Source organism: Salvelinus namaycush, unplaced genomic scaffold, assembly GCF_016432855.1.
Source record: "Salvelinus namaycush isolate Seneca unplaced genomic scaffold, SaNama_1.0 Scaffold299, whole genome shotgun sequence".
NCBI lineage: Eukaryota > Metazoa > Chordata > Actinopteri > Salmoniformes > Salmonidae > Salvelinus > Salvelinus namaycush.
In genome coordinates, this window is record NW_024059885.1 from 217,501 (window position 1) to 226,708 (window position 9,208).

Genomic DNA, 9,208 nt, shown 5'->3' on the forward strand with positions numbered 1-9,208 from the left:
TATCTGTGCACTACTGTACCAGCTGTCTACCTGTGCACTACCGTACTAGCTGTCTACCTGTGCACTACTGTACCAGCTGTCTACCGGTGCACTACCGTACCAGCTGTCTACCTGTGCACTACTGTACCAGCTGTCTACCTGTGCACTACCGTACCAGCTGTCTACCTGTGCACTACTGTACCAGCTGTCTACCTGTACACTACCGTACCAGCTGTCTACCTGTGCACTACTGTACCAGCTGTCTACCTGTGCACTACCGTACTAGCTGTCTACCTGTGCACTACCGTACCAGCTGTCTACCGGTGCACTACCGTACCAGCTGTCTACCTGTGCACTACTGTACCAGCTGTCTACCTGTACACTACCGTACCAGCTGTCTACCTGTGCACTACCGTACTAGCTGTCTACCTGTGCACTACCGTACTAGCTGTCTATCTGTGCACTACTGTACCAGCTGTCTACCTGTGCACTACCGTACTAGCTGTCTATCTGTGCACTACCGTACCAGCTGTCTACCGGTGCACTACCGTACCAGCTGTCTACCTGTGCACTACTGTACCAGCTGTCTACCTGTGCACTACTGTACCAGCTGTCTACCTGTACACTACCGTACCAGCTGTCTACCTGTACACTACCGTACCAGCTGTCTACCTGTACACTACCGTACCAGCTGTCTACCTGTGCACTACTGTACCAGCTGTCTACCTGTGCACTACTGTACCAGCTGTCTACCTGTACACTACCGTACCAGCTGTCTACCTGTACACTACCGTACCAGCTGTCTACCGGTGCACTACCGTACCAGCTGTCTACCTGTGCACTACTGTACCAGCTGTCTGCCTGTACACTACCGTACCAGCTGTCTACCTGTACACTACCGTACCAGCTGTCTACCTGTACACTACCGTACCAGCTGTCTACCTGTGCACTACTGTACCAGCTGTCTACCTGTGAACTACTGTACCAGCTGTCTACCTGTGCACTACTGTACCAGCTGTCTACCTGTGCACTACCGTATCAGCTGTCTACCTGTGCACTACTGTACCAGCTGTCTACCTGTGCACTACCGTATCAGCTGTCTACCTGTGCACTACTGTACCAGCTGTCTACCTGTGCACTACTGTACCAGCTGTCTACCGGTGCACTACTGTACCAGCTGTCTACCGGTGCACTACTGTACCAGCTGTCTACCTGTGCACTACTGTACCAGCTGTCTACCGGTGCACTACCGTACCAGCTGTCTACCTGTGCACTACTGTACCAGCTGTCTACCTGTGCACTACTGTACCAGCTGTCTACCGGTACACTACCGTACCAGCTGTCTACCGGTGCATTGAGTTAGAATGTAAAGTACCAAAGATAGAGTAGGATCATGTACAACATGTCATTACTGGCGCTGAACAACATGTACCGATAAATGCTGGAAAGATTCATCCTACTATGATATGTCCATCTGACGTGGTGCTTTGTGGACTGTTGCCTTGAGAAGGTTGGTACAAAAAACAAACTGTCACAGACCTCCAGGTTTCATCACAGGTTCAACAGGCCTTGTAAAAGACCTACAAAGGGGCTCTATTCAATCTGGGAAGCTGAAAAGTGTTACAGATACAGTGATAAAAATGTAAAGGTTATTTCAAATCGAGCCGACACATGCATCGTTTACCGTGGGTTAAGTCTTCGCTAAAGCGGGAACATTGTCTTACATTTATTTATTTGTATATCTTTTTTTATTTTTTATTTAACCTTTATTTAAACTAGGCAAGTAAGTTAAGAACAAATTCATTAAATCACGCTGTAAAGCTGAACTTCCACAATGCGGATTGAACAGAGCCCCAAGAATACATGAAATGTCATTCAAACAACAAAAAAAGATAATAAGCCTAAAAATACAAGAACACGTTAATATTAGTGCAAAGGTCTTATACATAAAACAACAAAAAGAATACACACGTTTAAACAATTTTATATAATAGGAACACTGTGCTTTGAGCCACACGTACGTTTGAGTGTGGTGTGACCCTCAGGTAGCCATAGTAACTATCAGGTAGCCATAGTAACTATCAGGTAGCCATAGTAACCCTCAGCTAGCCATAGGTATCCTCCGGTAGCTTTGGGTTAAACCAACATCTACTCTGATTTCAAAGTACTCTTGTCTGAGTGTGCCAGCGCGCAGAATAACTGATGAATTTACAAACGCTCAACACCGGTTGAATATGGCCGGTGTCGGGCAAAAAAAACACGTCATTAAATTGTTGTCAGCAGCACGGTTACAGTCACCGACGCTCTAGATAAGATGAAAACAGACTAACCAGCTTTGCTCGGGTGAGTAAAATGGTCAGAGTGAGGCGTTGTCTCATTTGTGTCTGGAAGTAGCTAGCTAACGTTAGCCTGTTAGCGTGGGTGTTTGACTGCTGTTGTTAGGGTCAGAACGCTCAGATCGCCCAGAGCGTCCAGTGGTCGCTCTGAACGCTCCGAAAGTAAAACGCTCTGAATTTACTAACGGACAAAACGGACAATCTGACAAACGCTCTGAATTGACAAACTCCCAGAGCGCACTCTGTGACTCCAGACTGAATTTACAAACACACACACATAATGTTTCCCCCCCTATATCTTATTGGTCCTAGGTGATCTTATCAATCAGGGTTGGGGTCATTTCAATTCCATTCAATTCAGAAAGTACACTGAAAGTCCAAGTCCAATTCTCTTACATGATTTTTAATGAGAACAATGTGGAATGTGTTTTGCTTTCTGAATTGATGGGAATTACAATGGAATTGACCTATCAATAGGTATTCCATTGCTTTTCTCTTCCACAAGACCTGTTGCTTTTCTCTTCCACAAGATACAACACAATGGGTCAAAACAGGGGGAGACTGGGTGAGACTGGGGGAGACAGGGTGAGACTGGGGGAGACAGAGTGAGACTGGGGGAGACAGGGTGAGACTGGGGGAGACAGGGTGAGACTGGGGGAGACAGAGTGAGACTGGGGGAGACAGGGTGAGACTGGGGGAGACAGAGTGAGACTGGGGGAGACAGAGTGAGACTGGGGGAGACAGAGTGAGACTGGGGGAGACAGAGTGAGACTGGGTGAGACTGGGGGAGACAGGGTGAGACTGGGGGAGACAGGGTGAGACTGGGGGAGACAGGGTGAGACTGGGGGAGACAGGGTGAGACTGGGGGAGACTGGGGGAGACAGGGTGAGACTGGGGGAGACAGGGTGAGACTGGGGGAGACAGGGTGAGACTGGGGGAGACAGGGGGAGACTGGGGGAGACAGGGTGAGACTGGGGGAGACAGAGTGAGACTGGGGGAGACTGGGTGAGACTGGGGGAGACAGGGTGAGACTGGGTGAGACTGGGGGAGACAGGGTGAGACTGGGGGAGACAGGGTGAGACTGGGGGAGACAGGGGGAGACTGGGGGAGACTGGGGGAGACAGGGTGAGACTGGGGGAGACAGAGTGAGACTGGGGGAGACAGAGTGAGACTGGGGGAGACAGGGTGAGACTGGGGGAGACAGAGTGAGACTGGGGGAGACAGAGTGAGACTGGGGGAGACAGGGGGAGACAGAGTGAGACTGGGGGAGACAGGGTGAGACTGGGGGAGACAGAGTGAGACTGGGGGAGACAGAGTGAGACTGGGGGAGACAGAGTGAGACTGGGGGAGACTGGGGGAGACAGGGTGAGACTGGGGGAGACAGGGTGAGACTGGGGGAGACAGGGTGAGACTGGGGGAGACAGGGGGAGACTGGGGGAGACAGGGTGAGACAGGGTGAGACGGGGGGAGACAGGGGGAGACTGGGGGAGACAGGGTGAGACAGGGTGAGACAGGGTGAGACAGGGTGAGACAGGGTGAGACTGGGGGAGACAGGGTGAGACAGGGTGAGACAGGGTGAGACTGGGGGAGACTGGGGGAGACAGGGGGAGACTGGGGGAGACAGGGGGAGACAGGGTGAGACAGGGTGAGACTGGGGGAGACTGGGGGAGACTGGGGGAGACAGGGTGAGACTGGGGGAGACAGAGTGAGACTGGGGGAGACAGGGTGAGACTGGGGGAGACAGAGTGAGACTGGGGGAGACAGGGTGAGACTGGGGGAGACAGAGTGAGACTGGGGGAGACAGAGTGAGACTGGGGGAGACAGGGTGAGACTGGGGGAGACAGAGTGAGACTGGGGGAGACAGGGTGAGACTGGGGGAGACAGGGTGAGACTGGGGGAGACAGAGTGAGACTGGGGGAGACAGAGTGAGACTGGGGGAGACTGGGGGAGACAGGGTGAGACTGGGGGAGACAGGGTGAGACTGGGGGAGACAGGGTGAGACTGGGGGAGACAGGGGGAGACTGGGGGAGACAGGGGGAGACAGGGTGAGACTGGGGGAGACTGGGGGAGACAGGGTGAGACAGGGTGAGACAGGGTGAGACTGGGGGAGACTGGGGGAGACAGGGTGAGACTGGGGGAGACAGAGTGAGACTGGGGGAGACAGGGTGAGACTGGGGGAGACAGAGTGAGACTGGGGGAGACAGGGTGAGACTGGGGGAGACAGAGTGAGACTGGGGGAGACAGAGTGAGACTGGGGGAGACAGGGTGAGACTGGGGGAGACAGAGTGAGACTGGGGGAGACAGGGTGAGACTGGGGGAGACAGGGTGAGACTGGGGGAGACAGAGTATGACTGGGGGAGACAGAGTGAGACTGGGGGAGACAGGGTGAGACAGGGTTTGACTGGGGGAGAGAGAGTGAGACTGGGGGAGACTGGGGGAGACAGGGTGAGACAGGGTTTGACTGGGGGAGAGAGAGTGAGACTGGGGGAGACAGGGTGAGACTGGGGGAGAGAGAGTGAGACTGGGGGAGACAGGGTGAGACTGGGGGAGACAGGGTGAGACTGGGGGAGACTGGGGGAGAGAGAGTGAGACTGGGGGAGAGAGAGTGAGACTGGGGGAGACAGGGTGAGACTGGGCGAGACTGGGGGAGACTGGGGGAGACAGGGTGAGACTGGGGGAGACAGAGTATGACTGGGGGAGACAGGGTGAGACTGGGGGAGACAGGGTGAGACTGGGGGAGACAGGGTGAGACTGGGGGAGACAGAGAGAGACTGGGGGAGACAGAGTGAGACTGGGGGAGACAGAGTGAGACTGGGGGAGACAGGGTGAGACTGGGGGAGACAGAGTGAGACTGGGGGAGACAGAGTGAGACTGGGGGAGACTGGGGGAGACAGGGGGAGACAGGGTGAGACAGGGTTTGACTGGGGGAGAGAGAGTGAGACTGGGGGAGACAGGGTGAGACTGGGGGAGACTGGGGGAGACAGGGTGAGACAGGGTTTGACTGGGGGAGAGAGAGTGAGACTGGGGGAGACAGGGTGAGACTGGGGGAGAGAGAGTGAGACTGGGGGAGACAGGGTGAGACTGGGGGAGACAGAGTGAGACTGGGGGAGACAGGGTTTGACTGGGGGAGAGAGAGTGAGACTGGGGGAGAGAGAGTGAGACTGGGTGAGACTGGGTGAGACTGGGGGAGACAGGGTGAGACTGGGGGAGACAGGGTGAGACTGGGGGAGACAGAGTATGACTGGGGGAGACAGGGTTTGACTGGGGGAGACAGGGTGAGACTGGGGGAGACAGAGAGAGACTGGGGGAGACAGGGTGAGACAGGGTGAGACATGGGGTAGACAGGGTGAGACTGGGGGAGACAGGGTGAGACTGGGGGAGACAGAGTATGACTGGGGGAGACAGGGTGAGACTGGGGGAGACAGAGAGAGACAGAGTGAGACTGGGGGAGACAGAGTGAGACTGGGGGAGACAGAGTGAGACTGGGGGAGACAGAGTGAGACTGGGGGAGACAGGGTGAGACTGGGGGAGACAGAGAGAGACTGGGGGAGACAGAGTGAGACTGGGGGAGACAGAGTGAGACTGGGGGAGACAGGGTGAGACTGGGGGAGACAGAGTGAGACTGGGGGAGACAGAGTGAGACTGGGGGAGACTGGGGGAGACAGGGGGAGACAGGGTGAGACAGGGTTTGACTGGGGGAGAGAGAGTGAGACTGGGGGAGACAGGGTGAGACTGGGGGAGACTGGGGGAGACAGGGTGAGACAGGGTTTGACTGGGGGAGAGAGAGTGAGACTGGGGGAGACAGGGTGAGACTGGGGGAGAGAGAGTGAGACTGGGGGAGACAGGGTGAGACTGGGGGAGACAGAGTGAGACTGGGGGAGACAGGGTGAGACAGGGTTTGACTGGGGGAGAGAGAGTGAGACTGGGGGAGACAGGGTGAGACTGGGGGAGAGAGAGTGAGACTGGGGGAGACAGGGTGAGACTGGGGGAGACAGAGTGAGACTGGGGGAGACAGGGTGAGACAGGGTTTGACTGGGGGAGAGAGAGTGAGACTGGGGGAGAGAGAGTGAGACTGGGTGAGACTGGGTGAGACTGGGGGAGACAGGGTGAGACTGGGGGAGACAGGGTGAGACTGGGGGAGACAGAGTATGACTGGGGGAGACAGGGTTTGACTGGGGGAGACAGGGTGAGACTGGGGGAGACAGAGAGAGACTGGGGGAGACAGGGTGAGACAGGGTGAGACATGGGGTAGACAGGGTGAGACTGGGGGAGACAGGGTGAGACTGGGGGAGACAGAGTATGACTGGGGGAGACAGGGTGAGACTGGGGGAGACAGAGTGATACTGAGGGAGACAGAGTGAGACTGGGGGAGACAGTGAGACTGGGGGAGACAGAGTATGACTGGGGGAGACAGAGTGAGACTGGGGGAGACTGGGGGAGACAGGGTGAGACTGGGGGAGACAGTGAGACTGGGGGAGACAGTGAGACTGGGGGAGACAGAGTGAGACTGGGGGAGACAGAGTGAGACTGGGGGAGACAGGGTGAGACAGGGTTTGACTGGGGGAGACAGAGTGAGACTGGGGGAGACAGAGTGAGACTGGGGGAGACAGGGTGAGACTGGGGGAGACAGAGTGAGACTGGGGGAGACAGAGTGAGACTGGGGGAGACAGGGTGAGACTGGGGGAGACAGGGTTTGACTGGGGGAGACAGGGTGAGACTGGGGGAGACAGAGTGAGACTGGGGGAGACAGTGAGACTGGGGGAGACAGTGAGACTGGGGGAGACAGAGTGAGACTGGGGGAGACAGAGTGAGACTGGGGGAGACAGTGAGACTGGGGGAGACAGGGTGAGACTGGGGGAGACAGAGTGAGACTGGGGGAGACAGAGTGAGACTGGGGGAGACTGGGGGAGACAGGGTGAGACAGTGTGAGACTGGGGGAGACAGAGTGAGACTGGGGGAGACAGAGTGAGACTGAGTGAGAGTCTGTGTTGAGATCCGTTTATTATAATGGCCTCTATACCACCTGCAGGGCCATTCATTGTAATGGTCTCTATACCACCGGCAGGGGCATTCATTATAATGGTCTCTATACCACCTGCAGGGCCATTCATTGTAATGGTCTCTATACCACCTGCAGGGCCATTCATTGTAATGGTCTCTATACCACCTGCAGGGCCATTCATTGTAATGGTCTCTATACCACCGGCAGGGGCATTCATTATAATGGTCTCTATACCACCTGCAGGGCCATTCATTATAATGGTCTCTATACCACCTGCAGGGCCATTCATTGTAATGGTCTCTATACCACCTGCAGGGCCATTCATTGTAATGGTCTCTATACCACCTGCAGGGCCATTCATTGTAATGGTCTCTATACCACCTGCAGGGCCATTCATTGTAATGGTCTCTATACCACCTGCAGGGCCATTCATTATAATGGTCTCTATACCACCTGCAGGGCCATTCATTGTAATAGTCTCTATACCACCGGCAGGGCCATTCATTGTAATGGTCTCTATACCACCTGCAGGGCCATTCATTGTATGAGTCCCATACATTCTATGATTAGTCCTCTGCTCCAATACTTGCTGGACGGTTTCTTCAGTTAGCTGGACATATTCAGTATTATAGCTCCTGAGTTGACACTGTATACTGTAGACACTTTACGGCAGGCAGGGTCTTAGCTGGTACTGTGTAGATCACTATATGGCAGGGTCTTAGCTGGTACTGTGTAGATCACTATATGGCAGGATCTTAGCTGGTACTGTGTAGATCACTATATGGCAGGGTCTTAGCTGGTACTGTGTAGATCACTATATGGCAGGGTCTTAGCTGGTACTGTGTAGATCACTATATGGCAGGGTCTTAGCTGGTACTGTGTAGATCACTATATGGCAGGGTCTTAGCTGGTACTGTGTAGATCACTATATGGCAGGGTCTTAGCTGGTACTGATGATTGTCCTGCATGCAGTTTGTGTGGACAAGGACTTGCCTAATGTGTGCTAATGGTGGTCTGTCTGAGGGGAACTATTCTTTACTGTCTGGTCTGTCTGAGGGGAACTGGTCTTTACTGTCTGAGGGGAACTAGTCTTTACTGTCTGGTCTGTCTGAGGGGAACTGGTCTTTACTGTCTGGTCTGTCTGAGGGGAACTAGTCTTTACTGTCTGGTCTGTCTGAGGGGAACTAGTCTTTACTGTCTGGTCTGTCTGAGGGGAACTGGTCTTTACTGTCTGAGGGGAACTAGTCTTTACTGTCTGGTCTGTCTGAGGGGAACTGGTCTTTACTGTCTGAGGGGAACTGGTCTTTACTGTCTGGTCTGTCTGAGGGGAACTGGTCTTTACTGTCTGAGGGGAACTGGTCTTTACTGTCTGGTCTGTCTGAGGGGAACTGGTCTTTACTGTCTGAGGGGAACTGGTCTTTACTGTCTGAGGGGAACTAGTCTTTACTGTCTGGTCTGTCTGAGGGGAACTGGTCTTTACTGTCTGAGGGGAACTGGTCTTTACTGTCTGGTCTGTCTGAGGGGAACTGGTCTTTACTGTCTGGTCTGTCTGAGGGGAACTGGTCTTTACTGTCTTTACTGTCTGAGGGGAACTAGTCTTTACTGCCTGGTCTGTCTGAGGGAAACTAGTCTTTACTGTCTGAGGGGAACTAGTCTTTACTGTCTGAGGGGAACTAGTCTTTACTGTCTGGTCTGTCTGAGGGGAACTAGTCTTTACTGTCTGAGGGGAACTAGTCTTTACTGTCTGAGGGGAACTGGTCTTTACTGTCTCGTCTGTCTGAGGGGAGCTGGTCTTTACTGTCTGAGGGGAACTAGTCTTTACTGTCTGAGGGGAACTGGTCTTTACTGTCTGGTCTGTCTGAGGGGAACTAGTCTTTACTGTCTGAGGGGA